Source organism: Salvelinus namaycush, chromosome 10 (genome assembly GCF_016432855.1).
Source record: "Salvelinus namaycush isolate Seneca chromosome 10, SaNama_1.0, whole genome shotgun sequence".
Lineage (NCBI taxonomy): Eukaryota > Metazoa > Chordata > Actinopteri > Salmoniformes > Salmonidae > Salvelinus > Salvelinus namaycush.
Genome location: NC_052316.1, coordinates 40,252,726 through 40,270,100, shown reverse-complemented (window position 1 = coordinate 40,270,100; position 17,375 = coordinate 40,252,726).

Sequence of the window (17,375 nt, the reverse complement as noted above, 5' to 3'; positions counted from 1 at the left end):
ATGTGGGTAGGCCCGACAACACATACAGTAAGAGTTACTAGTATTGTAACACGTGTGGGTAGGCCTGACAACACATACAGTAAGATTTACTAGTTAGTAACAGGGGAAGCCAGACAACACATACAGTAAGGTTACTAGTATATTAACCATGTGGGTAGGCCCGACAACACATACAGTAAGAGTTACTAGTATAGTAACCGTGTGGGTAGGCCTGACAACACATACAGTAAGATTACTAGTTAGTAACAGTGTGGGTAGGCCAGACAACACATACAGTAAGGTACTAGTATATTAACCATGTGGGTAGGCCCGACAAAACATACAGTAAGAGTACTAGTATAGTAACCGTGTGGGTAGGCCGACAACACATACAGTAAGAGTTACTAGATAGTAAACATGTGGGTAGGCCGACAACACATACAGTAATATACTAGCATAGTAACCGTGTAGGCGCGCCGAAGACACATACAGTAATATTTACTAGTATAGTAACCATGTAGGTAGGCCGACAACACATACAGTAAGAGTTACTAGTATAGTAACATGTAGGAGGCCTGACAACACATACAGTAGAGTTACTATTATAGTAACCGTGTAGCAGGCCGCGACAAACATACAGTAATATTTACTAGTATAGTAACCATGTAGGTAGGCCGACAACACATACAGTAAATTACTAGATAGTAACCGTGTAGGTGGGCCCGGCAACACATACATTAATATTTATAGTATAGTAACCGTGTGGGTAGGCCGACAACACATACAGTAATATGACTAGTATAGTAACCGTGTAGCAGGCCCGAAACATACAGTAATATTTACTAGTATAGTAACGTGTAGGGGGGCCCGACAACACATACAGTAAGATTACTAGTATAGTAACCGTGTGGGTAGGCCCGAAACACATACAGTAAGAGTTACTAGTATAGTAACCGTGTGGGTAGGCCCCGACAACACATACAGTAAGAGTTACAGTATAGTAAACGTGTGGGTAGGCCGACAACACATACAGTAAGAGTTACTAGTATAGTAACCGTGTGGGTAGGCCACAACACATACAGTAAGAGTACTAGTATAGTAACCGTGGGTAGGCCCGACAACACATACAGTAAGATTTACTAGTATAGTAACAGTGTAGGCAGGCCTGACAAACATACAGTAATATTACTAGTATAGTAACCGTGTAGGTGGGCCCGACAACACATACAGTAAGATTTACTAGTATAGTAACAATGTAGGTAGGCCGACAACACACAGTAAGATTTACTAGCATAGTAACAGTGTAGGCAGGCCGACGAGACACATACAGTAATATTACTAGTATAGTAACCGTGTAGGGGGCCCGACACATACAGTAAGAGTTACTAGTATAGTAACCGTGTGGGAGGAGCCCGACAACACATACAGTAAGAGTTACTAGTATAGTAAACGTGTGGGTAGGCCGACACACATACAGTAAGAGTTACTAGTATAGTAACCGTGTGGGTAGGCCCTGACAACACATACAGTAAGAGTTACTAGTATAGTAACCAGTAGGTAGGCCCGACAACACATACAGTAAGAGTTACTAGTATAGTAACCGTGTGGGTAGGCCGACAAACATACAGTAAGAGTTACTAGTATAGTAACCATGTGGGTAGGCCCGAAAACACATACAAGTAAGAGTTACTAGTATAGTAACCGGTGGGTAGGCCCGACAACACATACAGTAAGAGTTAATAGTATATTAACGTGTGGGTAGGCCCGACAACACATACAGTAAGAGTTACTAGTATAGTAACGTGTGGGTAGGCCTGACAACACATACAGTAAGAGTTACATAGTATAGTAACCATGTGGGTAGGCCGACAACACATACAGTAATATTACTAGCATAGTAACCGTGTAGGCAGGCCGAAGACACATACAGTAATATTTATGTATAGTAACCATGTAGGTAGGCCTGACAACACATACAGTAAGAGTTACTAGTATAGTAACCATGTAGGTAGGCCGACAACACATACAGTAAGAGTTACTAGTATAGTAACCATGTAGGCAGGCCTGACAACACTACTTAAGATTTACTAGTATAGTAAAACAGTTGGGGTAGGACAAAACACATCAGTAGGTACTAGTAATTTCCTTGGGTAGGCCCGACAAACATACAGTAAGAGTTACTAGTATAGTAACCGATGTGGGGTAGGCCTGACAACACATACAGTAAGAGTTACTAGTATAGTAACCGTGTGGGTAGGCCCGACAACACATACAGTAATATTTACTAGTATATTAACCATGTGGGTAGGCCCGACAACACATACAGTAAGAGTTACTAGTATAGTAACCGTGTGGGTAGGCCTGACAACACATACAGTAAGAGTTACTAGTATAGTAACCGTGTGGGTAGGCCCGACAACACATACAGTAAGAGTTACTAGTATAGTAACCGTGTGGGTAGGCCCGACAACACATACAGTAAGAGTTACTAGTATAGTAACCGTGTGGGTAGGCCCGACAACACATACAGTAAGAGTTACTAGTATTGTAACCGTGTGGGTAGGCCCGACAACACATACAGTAAGAGTTACTAGTATAGTAACCGTGTGGGTAGGCCCGACAACACATACAGTAAGAGTTACTAGTATAGTAACCGTGTGGGTAGGCCTGACAACACATACAGTAAGAGTTACTAGTATAGTAACCGTGTGGGTAGGCCCGACAACACAAACAGTAAGTGTTACTAGTCTAATAACCATGTAGTTAGGCCTGACAACACATACAGTAATATTTACTAGTATAGTAACCATGTAGGCAGGCCTGACAACACATACAGTAAGATTTACTAGTATATTAACCGTGTAGGTAGGCCCGACAACACATACAGTAATATGTACTAGTATAGTAACCATGTGGGTAGGCCCGACAACACATACAGTAAGATTTACTAGTATAGTTAGCATGTGGGTAGGCCCGACAACACATACAGTAAGAGTTACTAGTATTGTAACCGTGTGGGTAGGCCTGACAACACATACAGTAAGATTTACTAGTATAGTAACAGTGTGGGTAGGCCAGACAACACATACAGTAAGGGTTACTAGTATATTAACCATGTGGGTAGGCCCGACAACACATACAGTAAGAGTTACTAGTATAGTAACCGTGTGGGTAGGCCTGACAACACATACAGTAAGATTTACTAGTTTAGTAACAGTGTGGGTAGGCCCGACAACACATACAGTAAGAGTTACTAGTATAGTAACCGTGTGGGTAGGCCTGACAACACATACAGTAAGAGTTACTAGTATAGTAATTGTTAAGGTAGGCCCGACTTCTATATACATTGAATTTTAAGTGTGACCATATACTCCCTATCTCATCCCATACACAGTAATCGAAATCTGAAAATGCCCTTCGTCTTTTAGAATTGAATGTATGTGATGAGGATGAATTCAAAATGAATTTTGCCTTTAGTCAGACGAGTAAAGCATTATCATGACATTTGCACATCTTAAAATGTAATTACTTTGAAAGACATTCTGTCATAATGTTGCTGTAGACGTTATGCTGAGGCAGGCTGTTGAGTCCTGATAGCGGCTTGGCTTTGGACGAAGCAAAGACTTCACACATTTTAAAAGACGTTAATCACTTACAAGTATTGAGAAGAAAACGCTTTAGTAGAGTGAAATTGTCTTCAATTGGCACCAAAAAACACAAACAAGGTTATTATTTTTGATAGATAGTTATTTGTTTGTAATGTACAGTCTGGCATTCTTTACATGTCAGTGGTTATTTTTTGTTAGGCATGTGTGTGGGAGTAACCACTTTAGACTTTAGTTTTCGGGCCACACAGAAGCTCAGTAAATGTTGCCCTTGAGTTCACCGTGCTTGTGTAGTGACCTCTGTTTCAATTCCTCTATTCTCTGTGAATGAGTCAGAGTATTATTCATATTCATCCTATGTTCACCAGGAGAATGAACGTCACAGTCTAAAAAATGAATACATTCATGGAAAAAACACATGATAATTTATCATTTCACAGTGCTCTACTAGCCACTAATTTATTGTTTTGACACTGACTGTTGAGGTGAATTTGGGTCCTGTCAATCATTTCTGAGTGGGCATGAATTATTATTATTATAATAACAGTATGGAAACACCACACATAGTTTTGCCAGGTAATTATTTCAGTGTTTGTATACAGCACAAAAGCTATAAATTGAAGTAATTTATGCTGTAGTTTTTATGTCTTTTTCTTCAAGTTGAATTAGTCTGCAAAGAAGTCCAACATAGCTTCAGCTCACGATGCATATTCCTACTGTAGGAAAAGTAATGTCACAGATCAACAGGAAAGCGTCAGAGTTGATTGAGAAGAGTTCATTTAATCATTTAATGAGCCTCTCTGACATTAACGACCCTCTCTGATTCCGCAGTATGGTTCTTCCCATCTCACATTTGACGCGCATGACATCACATTAATTTGGCCAATATTCTAATGGAACATTATTCAATCTAATTAGGGTTCCATTTCATGTGCTGAATGTTCCGCTGCCTCTTAACTTTTCTGACAGAGCTCTGTAGAGCCTTAATGGAGACCTACTGTCATGTTTAATACTCTATCACGCCACTGTTCTTAACATATAGTTGCCCAATAAGAATAAAGAGAGATTTAGTGTTTTTAACATTGACCACATTCCTGGAGGCTGAAGATAACTCAAATGTGTACCGTTTTAACACATCAAAGACAGCCTCTCTGACAGGTTAAATTACCCCAGCGAGGGGAAGCACATCTCTGAAGTCCATGTTCTAATGAGGATGACCTTTGATGAATAGGATGTAAGCCATACCTCAGAGGGTTGCATATACTGTAAATAGAATCTAAGAAACTAACTCCCACCTTAACCCAATGAGTCCCACCGTAACGCCAGTGCGTTTTGGAATTCTAACCCCTTTTAAACATTGTGTATTTGAGCTACTGACTTCTGGGTTGTACAATTGGTTTGTATTTTTTCTGCATCCATACATGTATGTGCTCCCGAGTGGAGCAGCGGTCTAAGGCACTGCATCTCAATTCTAGAGGCGTCACTACAGACCCTGGTTTGAGTCCAGGCTGTATCACAACCGGCCGTGATTGGGAGTCCCATAGGGCAGCGCACAATTGGCCCAGTGTCATCCGAGTTAGGGTTTGGCTGGAGTAGGCTGTCATTGTAAATAAGAATTTGATCTTAACTGACTTGCCTAGTTAAATAAAGGTACAAAAAAATGATATACCAACCATAAGTCTGTTTAATTAACGGGGACTGAGCTAAAGTGGTGTTTGTAAGACAAGGGCAGAAGGCTCCGGAGCCAGGTCTTTTTACAAAAATGTCTGAATGGTTTGAGCTACAAACTATTAAAAGCTATCTATGAAAAGCTGAGGCGTTTACGAACACACGTGTTGCTCTATGACTCTCACAAGCTACACAAGAGTTGTTGGAAGGTAAGTGGTTCTGATAAATAGAAAATCAAAGGAAATCCCAGGACATAGTGTCACTGTAATAACCTCACATAGTTGATGTCACAAACTCACAAATTCCACACACTTTTCACTGAATAGTTGAACATCCAGAGAGTTAACCATTTCTTTACTTAAAGGATTCATCTACTGGAAATTCATTTGATCAGATTTTTGCTTTGGCTAACTTTAAAAAAAAAAAAACGGACATTTGTCAATAAAACGAATGGACAGTTGTTTTCGTTATGTTCTTGTAGCCCTGGTTGTCCTGAAAATAACATGGTTAAACACTTCATTGTAAGACAAAATATAAGGGTTGGACATGCAGATAAATGAAACGCTGATAAATAAAAATCAGAGAAATTAATTTCAGAGGTGCTGAGGTCTCGGGATTGATAGGGTTAAAAATGTACAGAAAAATATCAAAACACATCCAAGAGCTGGTCAGCCTTTTAATAGACACGGTGCTATTTTAATAACACTGACAACGGTGACTCACCCTCCAGTCATCAAAAACATCTCTGATTTCTCCTGACAAAATGACAACACATGTTATCATAAGAATTTGTTCTTAACTGACTTGCCAAGTTAAATAACAGTTAATAAATAATACATCACAATGAGTACATACAGCAGGCTCAGGCAGAATCCCTACAGAGCAGTTCCTGTGTTGGAGCTTTAGCTCGAGCATCTAGTGTCCCTGTGTAGCACTGGGTAGCACTGGGTAACACTGTGTAGCACTGTTTATCACTGTGTAGCACTGTGTATCACTGGGTATCACTGGGTAGCACTGGGTATCACTGGGTATCACTGTGTATCACTGGGTAACACTGTGTATCAGTGGGTAGCACTGGGTAGCACTGGGAAGCTCTGGGTAGCACTGTGTATCACAGTGTATCACTGTGTATCACTGTGTAGCACTGGGTAGCACTGTGTATCACTGGATAGCACTGTGTAGCACTGGGTAGCACTGTATAGCACCGGGTAGCACTGTGTATCACATGGTAGCACTGGGTAGCACTGTGTATCACTGGGTAGAACTGGGTAGCACTGTGTAGCACTGGGTAGCTCTGGGTAGCACTGTGTAGCACTGGGTAGCTCTGGGTAGCACTGTGTATCACTGGGTAACACTGTGTAGCACTGGGTATCAATGCGTATCACTGGGTAGCACTGCGTATCACTGGGTATCACTGGGTAGCACTGGGTAGCACTGTGTATCACTTGGTAGCACTGGATAGCACTGGATATCACTGTGTATCACTGGGTAGCACTGGGAATCACTGGGTAGCACTGGGAATCACTGGGTATCACTGGGTAAATAACAAATGTTTCCTGATCTTTGTTCTATCTCTCAGATATAGGACAGCCACTTCAGAACAAACTTGTGTTTGTATGGGCTAGTAGCAGTAAGACCAAATAAACATTTATCAAATCATTTTTGTATATATTTTTTTGAATAATTCAAGGGGTATTACATTTCAAAATAAAAAAATGTAAAATGATCCTTGGTATGAGGCATTGGGTATCACTGGGTAGCACTGCGTATCACTGGGTATCACTGGGTAGCACTGTGTATCACTTGGTAGCACTGGATATCACTGGGTAGCACTGGGTAGCACTGTGTAGCACTGGGAATCACTGGGTAGCACTGTGTATCACTGTGTATCACTGGGTACCACTGTGTATCACTGGGTAGCACTGGGAATCACTGTGTATCACTTGGTACCACTGTGTATCACTGGGTAGCACTGGGTAGCACTGTGTAGCACTGTGTATCACTGGGAATCACTGGGTAGCACTGTGTATCACTGTGTATCACTGGGTATCACTGTGTATCACTGGGTAGCACTGGGAATCACTGTGTATCACTGGGTAGCACTGTGTATCACTGGGTAGCACTGGGTAGCACTGTGTATCACTGTGTATCACTGGGTAGCACTGGGTAGCACTGGGTAGATATGGGTTCTGTAATGTGCCCTATACTCTAGTCAGAGAGGCACAGATTAAAACATATTCAAGAGGTCACTTCTGCTTTTAATTGTTATATTACTTCTTATAATATTTGATGTATTATACAGTTCAAGTAGTTTAACAAAATAACAAAACTGCGTTTTTAACTACCACAGTGTTAATGATTCCTAATTACAGCAATTTGCTTGGCTGCTCAAATCTTTATCAGTTAAGACTCCCACTTAAACATTAATTGGTGACTAATCTGATGGCATTTGCTAAATCATTTGTTTATGTTATTATGCCACATATTAAGGTCAGATACAGTAAAAGTAGTGCTGATTGTTGAAGAACGTTAGCTGAATACAGCCATGGCAGGCACGGTGATGGTGTTTTGCCTGCCAAGTTGATGAAATGTCAACAACGATATCTCCCTGCCTCAGAGTATGTCAATATTGTTGTTGCATGGATTACATCAGGAAGGCTATGGGTGTCATGGCATTTAGCATGCTCTCTGATATCCGGTCCAGATCTGCAGGAACCTGAGCAGAGCAAAGGTTGGTGGTGTTTATATTATGTCATGACCCCCTTCCTACGCTGGCAGGGTTCACAACAAGGGGAGGCTTAGAGAATAATGGAAGAAAGGGGAAGGGAAAGGGAAGGAGAGAGAGAGCTCTGAGATCCCTGTTTGTATTTCAGGAAGAAGTGAACAAGGGTTAGGTGAACAAGGACACCTAACCTTACATTGTGTACATTTTTTTCACCATTAAAAATCCTATTGTCCCTAACCCCTAAACATAAGTCTAACCCTAAACCTAACCCTAAACCTAAACCCTAAACCCTAAACCCTAAACCTAACCCTTCAGGTTAAAATAGCATTTGAACAAATTCAAAAAAGTTATTTATTTTCTACCTTTTCAGGACATTAACCCACTAAGGTCGATGGGTGCCCCGTGTAAATATAATTAGCATAATAAAAAAATCCCCATAAAAATCTCTGTTTAACTTAGAAATATCGGGGGGTTTTTGCATTTAGATGCATCTCAATCCACCACATCCTTCTATGTCACACTTCCACATCTGCAGTGAAAGGTGACAGAGCTAAAGCGGTGTTTGTCAGGCCACGAGACATCCCGATAATCGGTCTTCTCAAAAAAACGTCTGTAGCATATGAACTATTCTGTCCACCCTTATATGGAAAGATGAGACTCTTACGAACACAATAGTGTTCTCCATTTTGCTCTACGACCCCCACAAGCGTCTTGGGACTCGTCTAAAGCCGGTACATTCGATTTGCCAACTTCTGTCTGTAGAGTCAGAACAGTTTGGGCTACACATTAATATGACCCCTTTGTAGAAAGGTGAGACTCTCACGAACACGAACATGTTTTGTTCTAGGACGCCCACAGGCCTCACAAGACTCTTTTGAAGGTCCCCGGTACTAGTTGAAACAATTTATGGAAGTATATATGGAGATTGTTTAGTGCCAAAAAAAGGGGTTAAATACATGTAAATAAATAACAAATGTTTCCTGATCTTTGTTCTATCTCTCAGATATAGGACAGACACTTCAGAACAAACTTGTGTTTGTATGGGCTAATAGCAGTAAGACCAAATGAACATTTTCATCAAATAATTTTTGTATATATTTTTTTGAATACTTCAAGGGGTATTACATTTCAAAATCAAAAAATGTAAAATGATCCTTGGTATGAGCGACGGAGTGTACACTCTAAGCTATGGGAAAGAATGGCGGGAGGGGAGGGAGTGTACACAGAGCCATACGTAGAACCATTGTGGTTTCAATCAAAAACAGTTGTGGTGCTCTTAGACACCATAATATAATCACCTCACAGTCATGGGAGTGCCTCCTGGCAGTATTGACTATTAAGAGTCCACAGAATTGTAGATTAAGCTCATAAACCCAATTGATAGAAATAAAATCCACATTCTGATGTTAAATGGAGGAATTGAGTTCTCAGAGGCGGCAACATGGCTCCCAATCTTACTCTCTCTCTATGACTGGTTAGTACAAGTGCTCCGAGCCTCTTCAGTGTGCAGAGGATTTAATTGAAGTGGGCAGCAGAGTGTGACCTGGACCTGAGAGACATGCTGTATGTGTAATCAGGAGGTTTCTGGTTCAGGTCCCAGGAGGTCTGGAGCAGAGTGGCCCAGAGTGAGAGCTCTTAACCTGGGGTAACCTCACCAGATGTCCCCCTGTATGGAATGGATAAAGCACGAAACTGTCAGATTGAATAAATGCATCCACCCAGAAACTAAATCATGTATTTTGTTACAGCTATACTGTAGTGACAAGCTTATGCTGTTAGATAGAAATAGACAGACAATCTGGCAGAGTTCAAAACATGTCTCCCTAGTGTCCTCTCGCCTCGGCAGAGCCCTATGTCCTTTGATGTCTGATTTCTCTGTCTGATTCCCCTGTCTGATTTCTCTGTTTGATTTCTCTGTCTTATTTCTCCATCAGATGTGTCTGTCTGATTCCCCTGTCTGATTTCTCTGTCTGATTCCCTTGTCTGATTTCTCTGTCTGATTCCCTTGTCTGATTTCTCTGTCTGATTTCCCTGTCTGATTTCTCTGTCTGATTCCCCTGTCTGATTTCTCTGTCTGATTCCCCTGTCTGATTTCTCTGTTTGATTTCTCTGTCTTATTTCTACATCAGATTTGTCTGTCTGATAGTTCTGCTCTGAACTTTATCCCAACACATTTTAACGGACAGACACGTCTTCCACATGCAGCTTATCCAGTATAACGTTAGGCTGCTAAATTGTAATTGAGTTATGAAGTGAGTTGGTCTGTCCTGATAATAACATACATCTACAAATGACTTCCGTCATCAATGGTCGTAATAGTTATCAGAGCCACAAAGTCATAAACCATTTTTCTACAATTTATCTTCTTTAAATCAGATTTAAACCTAATCTTAACCTAACCCTAACCTTAACCACACTGCTAACCGTATGCCTAGCCCTAACCTTAAATTAAGAACAAAAAGCACATTTTTGTTTTCATACATTTTTACGATTTAGACTATTTAGAATTTGTGGCTGTGCGATCTAGTGGAAACTGACATTAACGAGCTGTAATTCCACTGACTCACTGAGGAATTAAAGATGTTGGTTAAGTGGTTTTGCGTATAAAATCTGAAGTTGTGAAAATAGGAATTTCTATTGCCAATTTCCAAGGGTTGTCTCAGGAGGGAATTTACGGATTTGCATAGAACTGTTAGCGTAATAATTGTTTTATTTTCATCTGTTACAGGACATACAGCAGTGGCATTGGTACAACTGACAAGTAGTATTGTAGTCAGATATCATAACTGGGTGCCAGGAGTTTTTCCTGAGCCCATTATCTGACAAGGAATAACGTTAAAATACCTATAGTTATAGCTTGTAGCAAACCTGGTTATCTTATTTCTAGGGCCAAGAGGTTTCCTGGTTTGGTCCCTGGTGGTCAAGGAAAAACTCCTTGATCATGATAATTGTTAATTACCTCTGTAGTATGAATCCCTTTGGAATCCAGAATCCCTGGGTGGCCATTTTAAGTGGCTTTGCAGGCACCAAATGACAGGATAAGTTTTAGAAACTGTCACCCCAGAGAGTTTCTCTTCAATGGGGGGAGGCTGAAGACACTGGGGAGTTAAAGCTGGGAAACTTTGTTCATAGATCTGTGTTCAATGATTCATAAATCTCATGAATATTGCATGAAAGAAAGCAGTTAAACAGAATAAGAGTATAGAAACATTATTTTATGCTAAGTTTATTTGACCAAGCATTTCATGACAGACTCTCTGTGTCACAGTGATAATGATGTTAAGAGTCTATCGTTCTCTCTCCTTGGCTCTGTGTTCTCCTCTCTTTCTCCCAATTCTTCATCCTTAATTATCCTCTCTTTTTATCCCCTCTTTCTTTTCCCTTTCATCATCCCTCTCTTTCTGTCTCTGAGTCTCTCTTTTTCCCTCCTCTACCCACCCCTCCCTCTGTCTCCTTCTCTCTCTTTTTCCCTCTCCCTCCCTCCATCCTCTCTCTCTCCCCCATCTCCATTCTCTCTCGCTCTCTCTCTCTCTCCCTTTGTCTGAAAGTGGGATAAGTGACAGTACAGATTTAGAGGATCCTGAGGAGGTGCAGCTGATCCATAGGCCTCACCCTGGTGTCATGTTTACATCTGAATGTGGATCGGGGCCGGCAGACAGAGGCTAGGTAAATCCCTGCTTTAGAGACACTCTTTTATCTGAAGGGCCTCTCTCTTTCACCCCGGTGTGCCCAGCTAACTCTACCACCTCTCCTTACCTCTCCCTCTTCTGAGACAAGTCAGTCACAGAACACTTGGCTTTATCATTCTCTGACTGCAGACACGCCTATGGGGAAAAACATGTTTTATACAGTAGCTATATTTATACGGTGCCTTTCTCAAACCCAAGGATGCTTTACTGAAATAGAGCACAGTGGGTGAAACAAAACAGTTAGAGCAAACGTCGAAAATAAAAAAAGGCAGTAAAAATGTAATATCAGCAGGACAAGTAAATAGCGGGAGCAGATCAAAACCTTATAAAAGAGGATGAAAAAGACAGAAATGTAAAAACACCAGTTAATATGTTCAGTTCCAGCTGCTTCCTGCTCATTTTAAACCATCACTGCTTCAGACCTGGTGGAATTCACACTATGTGCACAGCTCATAAGGAGACACATTTCGTCTATGAATATGAATAATACATGCATCCCATTTCCAAAGAGCCTCCCTTAGGGAAACCAAGGGTTAAATACATATTGAAATGGTCCTTTACTGTAAATTGCCTGCTGCTTTAAGGGTCAATGATGCAATTTCCTCTCAGACAATTCTATTAATAGTTCATGTTATATTTACTCTCCATTTGGAGATGAGATTTGCCGGTCATGTACAAGACGATGGCTATCAGTATTTGACCTATTAAAGGTGTCTGTTTTCTCTCTTGCAGTGTGTTTAGTATTCTCTTTGCTGAATCCTGAAGAGGCTAAAGCATTAACTGCTGAGAACTCTGTTTGTCGTGTAATTCGAGGTGAGAAAAATGCAGACAAACAGATATGATGTATTCTTGGGACAATTTTCTTCGGAAGAGCGTACGTGTGCATGTGCGGGGTACGGGGTGCTTTTCTTTGTGTGTGCATATGTCGACATCAGTCTCTCTCTCTCGCTCTCTCTCTCTATACAGTATGTATATATTTATATATATATGTCTTTATATACATTGGCAAAAAATATAAACACAGCATGTTTCATGAGATGAAATAAAAGATCCCAAAAATGTTCCATACTCACAAAAGCTTATTTCTCTCAGATTTGGTGCACAAATGTCTTTACATTTCTGTTGATGAGCATTTATCCTTTGCCAAGAAAATCCATTCACCTGACAGGTGTGGCATATCAAGAACCTGATTAAACAGCATCATTAAACAAGTGCACCTTGTGCTCGGGACAATAAAAGACCACTCTAAAATGTGCAGTTTTGTCACACAACACAATGCCACAGATGTCTCAAGTTTTGAGGGAGCGTGCAATTGGCATGCTGACTGCAGGAATGTCCACCAGAGCTGTTGCCAGAGAATGTAATGTTAATTTCTCTACCATAAGCCTCCTCCAACGTCGCTCTAGACAATTTGGCAGTACGTCCAACCAGCCTCACAACCGCAGACCATGTGTATGGCGTCATGTGGGAGAGCGGTTTGCTGATGTCAACGTTGAGAACAGAGTGCCCCATGGTGGCGGTGGTGTTATGGTATGGGCAGGCATAGGCTACGGACAACAAACACAATTGCATTTTATCGATGGCAATTTGAGCACAGAGATACCATGACGAGATCCTGAGGCCCATTGTCACGCAGTTCATCCGTCGCCATCACCTCATGTTTCAGAATGATAACACATGGCCCCATGTCGCAAGGATCTGTACACAATTCCTGGAAGGTGAAAATGTCCCAGTTCTTCCATGGCCTGAACTACTCACCAGACATGTCACCCATTGAGCATGTTTGGGATGCTCTGGATCAACATGTACACAGCGTGTTTCAGTTCCTGCCAATATCTAACAACGTCGCACAGCCATTAAAGAGGAGTTGGACAAGATTCCACGAGCCTAGTCAACTCTATGAGAAGGAGCTGCGTCGCGCCTCATGAGGTAAATGGTGGTCCCACCAGATTCTGACTGGTTTACTGATCCACGTACCCAACCTGTTTTTTTAAGGTATCTGTGACCAACATATGTGTATCTGTATTCCCAGCCTTGTGAAATCTATAGATTAGGGCCTAATGAATTTATTTTAATTCACTGATTTTGTTATATGAACTGTAACTCAGTAAAATCGAAGAAATTGTTGCATGTTGCGTTTATAATTTGGTTCAGTATACAGCACCAGTCAAAAGTTTGTACACACCTACTCATTCCATTTAAAAAAAAACTATTTTCTACATTGTAGAAAAGTAGTGAAAACATCAAAACTACGTAATAACACGTATGGAATCATGTAGTAACCAAAAAAGTGTTAAACAAATCAAAATATATATTCTATTTGAGATTCTTCAAAGTAGCCACCATTTGCATTGATGACAGCTTTTCACACTTTTGCATCCTCTCAACCAGCTTCATGAGCTAGTCACCTGTAAAGCATTTCAATTAACAGGTGTGCCTTGATAAAAGTTGATTTGTGGCATTTATTCCTTCTTAATGTGTTTGAGCCAATCAGTTGTGTTGTGACAAGGTAAGGGTGGTATATAGAAGATATCCCTATTTGGTAAAAGACCAAGTCCATGTCATGGCAAGAACAGCTCAAATGAGCAAAGAGAAATGACAGTCAATCAAAACTTTAAGACATGAAGATCAGTCAATCTGGAGAATTTCATTAACTTTTCAAGTTTCTCCAAGTGCAGTCGCAAAAACCATCAAGCGCTATTGTCACGACCCCTCCTCTGCAGTGCAGGGGGCAGTTCCTCCTGCAGGCAGAGGAGGGTCGTTAGTGATTGGAGTCACCTGGGCTCAGGGTATTTAAACTGCTGCTTCACTAATCTCTCTCTCTCTCTCTGCTCCTCCAGGTATGATCCTGTTTTGTTTGTTCCTTTGTAGTTTTGCATAGTTTTCACTCAGTCATATTCACACACACAGATTCACGCATCCATGCACTTTACATACACCTTACATTATGATACTTCCACACCTCATTCCTTTTTCTTAGTTTAAAGTTAATAGTTTGGTTTATAATAAAGAACATTTTTAATTGGCCTATACCTGTTGTTCGTGTCCCCTCATTTTTGTCACAGGCTATGAGCCGGCTTGTGACAAGTGGGGGCTCATCCGGGATAGTAGTTAACTTGGGTTAGTTTAGTTCAGATTGCCAAAAAAAAATTGTTTGAGGGGATGTTTTGGTTGGGCCAATTTTGTTGAAGAGCCATGTGTTCTTTTGGTTCAGTTAGCTTGGTAGCTAAGCAATTCACTCTGTGTTTTTCTGGGTTTTGTTCAGGTGGGAGTCCTCTCCTGTTCAGGCCTATCAGCGAGTGTCAATAGGAGGCTTGTGGTGTTTTTGTTTTAGGTGGCAGTGAACGTGGGTAGAGCATCCCTTTCCCTTTTCCCCTACATCAGCTCGGGAGCACCTCCGTGGTTATGGGGGGGCCGCCAGTTTCTGGTTGTCTTTCCACTCCACTGGTTTTGTGTGCATAAAACCCCACCACGTGACTGCACGAAGACCAGGGCCAGTTAGTTAGTTGTTTTTGGAGGATAGTGGGGTGTGGCTCCTGTCCTTGAACCCAGACTGACAGCAGGTGAGTTGTGTGTTTTTTGGAGCATTTGTAACAGTTGTATTGGTTGAGGAAAATGTCTTCCATTTTGAGTAGTTTTGTTCAAGCTCCTTCAGAGGTAGCCTTAGAGTTGTGTACTAAGGAGCAGTTAATTGAAATTGCTGAACATTATCAGATTGAGATTGTTGATAAAAAAATTAAAGAGACTTAAAACTAGATTAAAGCAGGGTCTTAGGGAAATTGGTGTTTTTGGTGGTCAGTATGCTCGTAGTGAGGGTGCAAGTTTTCAGTCTAGCCCTTCATTAACTTTTGAGCAGCAGAGGGAGCTGTTGTAAATGCAGTTGGAGATAGAGCGATTGAGAAATGCTAATAGACCAGAAGGACTACCACAGTTTGATGTTTCACAGAATCTTCATTTGTTGCCTAAATTTGATGAGTGATTGAGAAATGCTAATAGACCAGAAGGACTACCACAGTTTGATGTTTCACGGAATCTTCGTTTGTTGCCTAAATTTGATGAGTCAGATCCAGACACATACTTTGCTTTATTTGAGCGTATTGCGGAAGCTAGAGCTTGGTCAGATTTGGACATGACTATGTTGCAATGTGTACTTACAGGTAAAGCACGTGAGGCTTTTGCAGCACTGAGTGTAGCTGACAGTAAAGTTTTTGCTAAAGTTAAATCAGCAGTTCTGAAGGTCTACGAGCTTGTGCCAGAGGCATATCGTCAACGTTTTCGTTACAGGAAAAAGTTAGATTCACAAACCTATTCTGAGTTTGTTCGTGATTTGACTTCTGCATTTAATCGTTGGTGTGCAGCTTCTGAAGTTAGTACTTTTGAGGGTCTGTCTAATTTGATTGTGTTAGAACAGTTCAAAAATTCTGTTTCTGACCAGGTTGCTACATACATGAATGAATGTAAAGTTAAGTCTCCAAGTGATGCAGCAATCCTTGCAGATGAATACAGGCTAACACATAAAAGCCATTTTGAGTCAAACAGTGACATGTACCATAAAAATAACTTTACTCCTAGGAATAGTAGGTCACCTTTTTGGGGGCTTCTTTCCAAAGGCCTCAGCAGAAGTTTGGGTCTGGAGGACTTAAAGCACCGGTTAATGCTAATACCTGTCGCTACTGTTTAGTTGAAGGACATTGGAAGAAAGATTGTCCTCTGCTTAAATCAAAACAGTCAGGTCAAGTTAAACTTGCTGTGATGGCAAGTCCTGTTACAGCCTCTGACCACCAGGGTGAGCTTTTTCAGCCACTCGTTGAGTTTGATTCTCAGTCTTCCCACTGTGATTTTTCAGCTTTTATTTCAGATGGTGTAGTGTCCCTGCAACCAAAATGTTTCAATCAAGATCTTAAGAGACACTGGAGCTTTAGATAATTTTATTCTGGAATCTGTTTTGCCGTTCTCTAAAGAGTCCGAAACTGGCAGTTGTGTAATGGTATGTGGTATGGGTTTAGTTCCATTCTCTTGTCCTTTACATGAAGTTACCCTAAAATGTGGTCTAGTAGAGGGTGATGTAGATGTTGGGGTTAGACCCCAGTTGCCAGTAGAGGGAGTCCACATGATTTTGGGGAATGACTTGGCAGGTAGTAAGGTGTGGGCAGATGGCAAACTAAACATCAGTAAGAAGCAACCTTCAGTGTCCCCTGCAAGGGAATCTCCGGATCAAAACTGTCTCCTGAGGTATTTCCAGTTTGTGCGGTTACCCGCGCAGCCTCTCGTAAGGAGATTGAGAGTAAGCCAGAAAGTCTTGAGTTGCCAGTCAATCTCCAGACAGAACAGTTGACTAGTTCTAGAGATTCATTGATGGCTGAGCAAAAGGCCGATACTACTTTGGCTGATCTGTTTGATAAAGTTGTTCCTGATTCAGTGGTGAGGAATAGTGCTCAGTTTTATTTTCTTCTTGATGGGCTGTTGGTCAGGAAATGGGTTCCACACTATGATCAGGGTCTAGGAGAACCAGTCTTTCAAATAGTTGTACCTACTAGTTTGCGAAATAAAGTGTTGCAAACTTCACATGGTGATGTGGCAGGTCATATGGGTGTTAGTAAAACTTATGATCGCATACTTCGTTATTTTTTCTGGCCACGTTTAAAGCGATCCCGCAGATGAAACTGTCTCTCATGAGGACCGCCACAGGAAAGGAAGACCCAGAGTTAC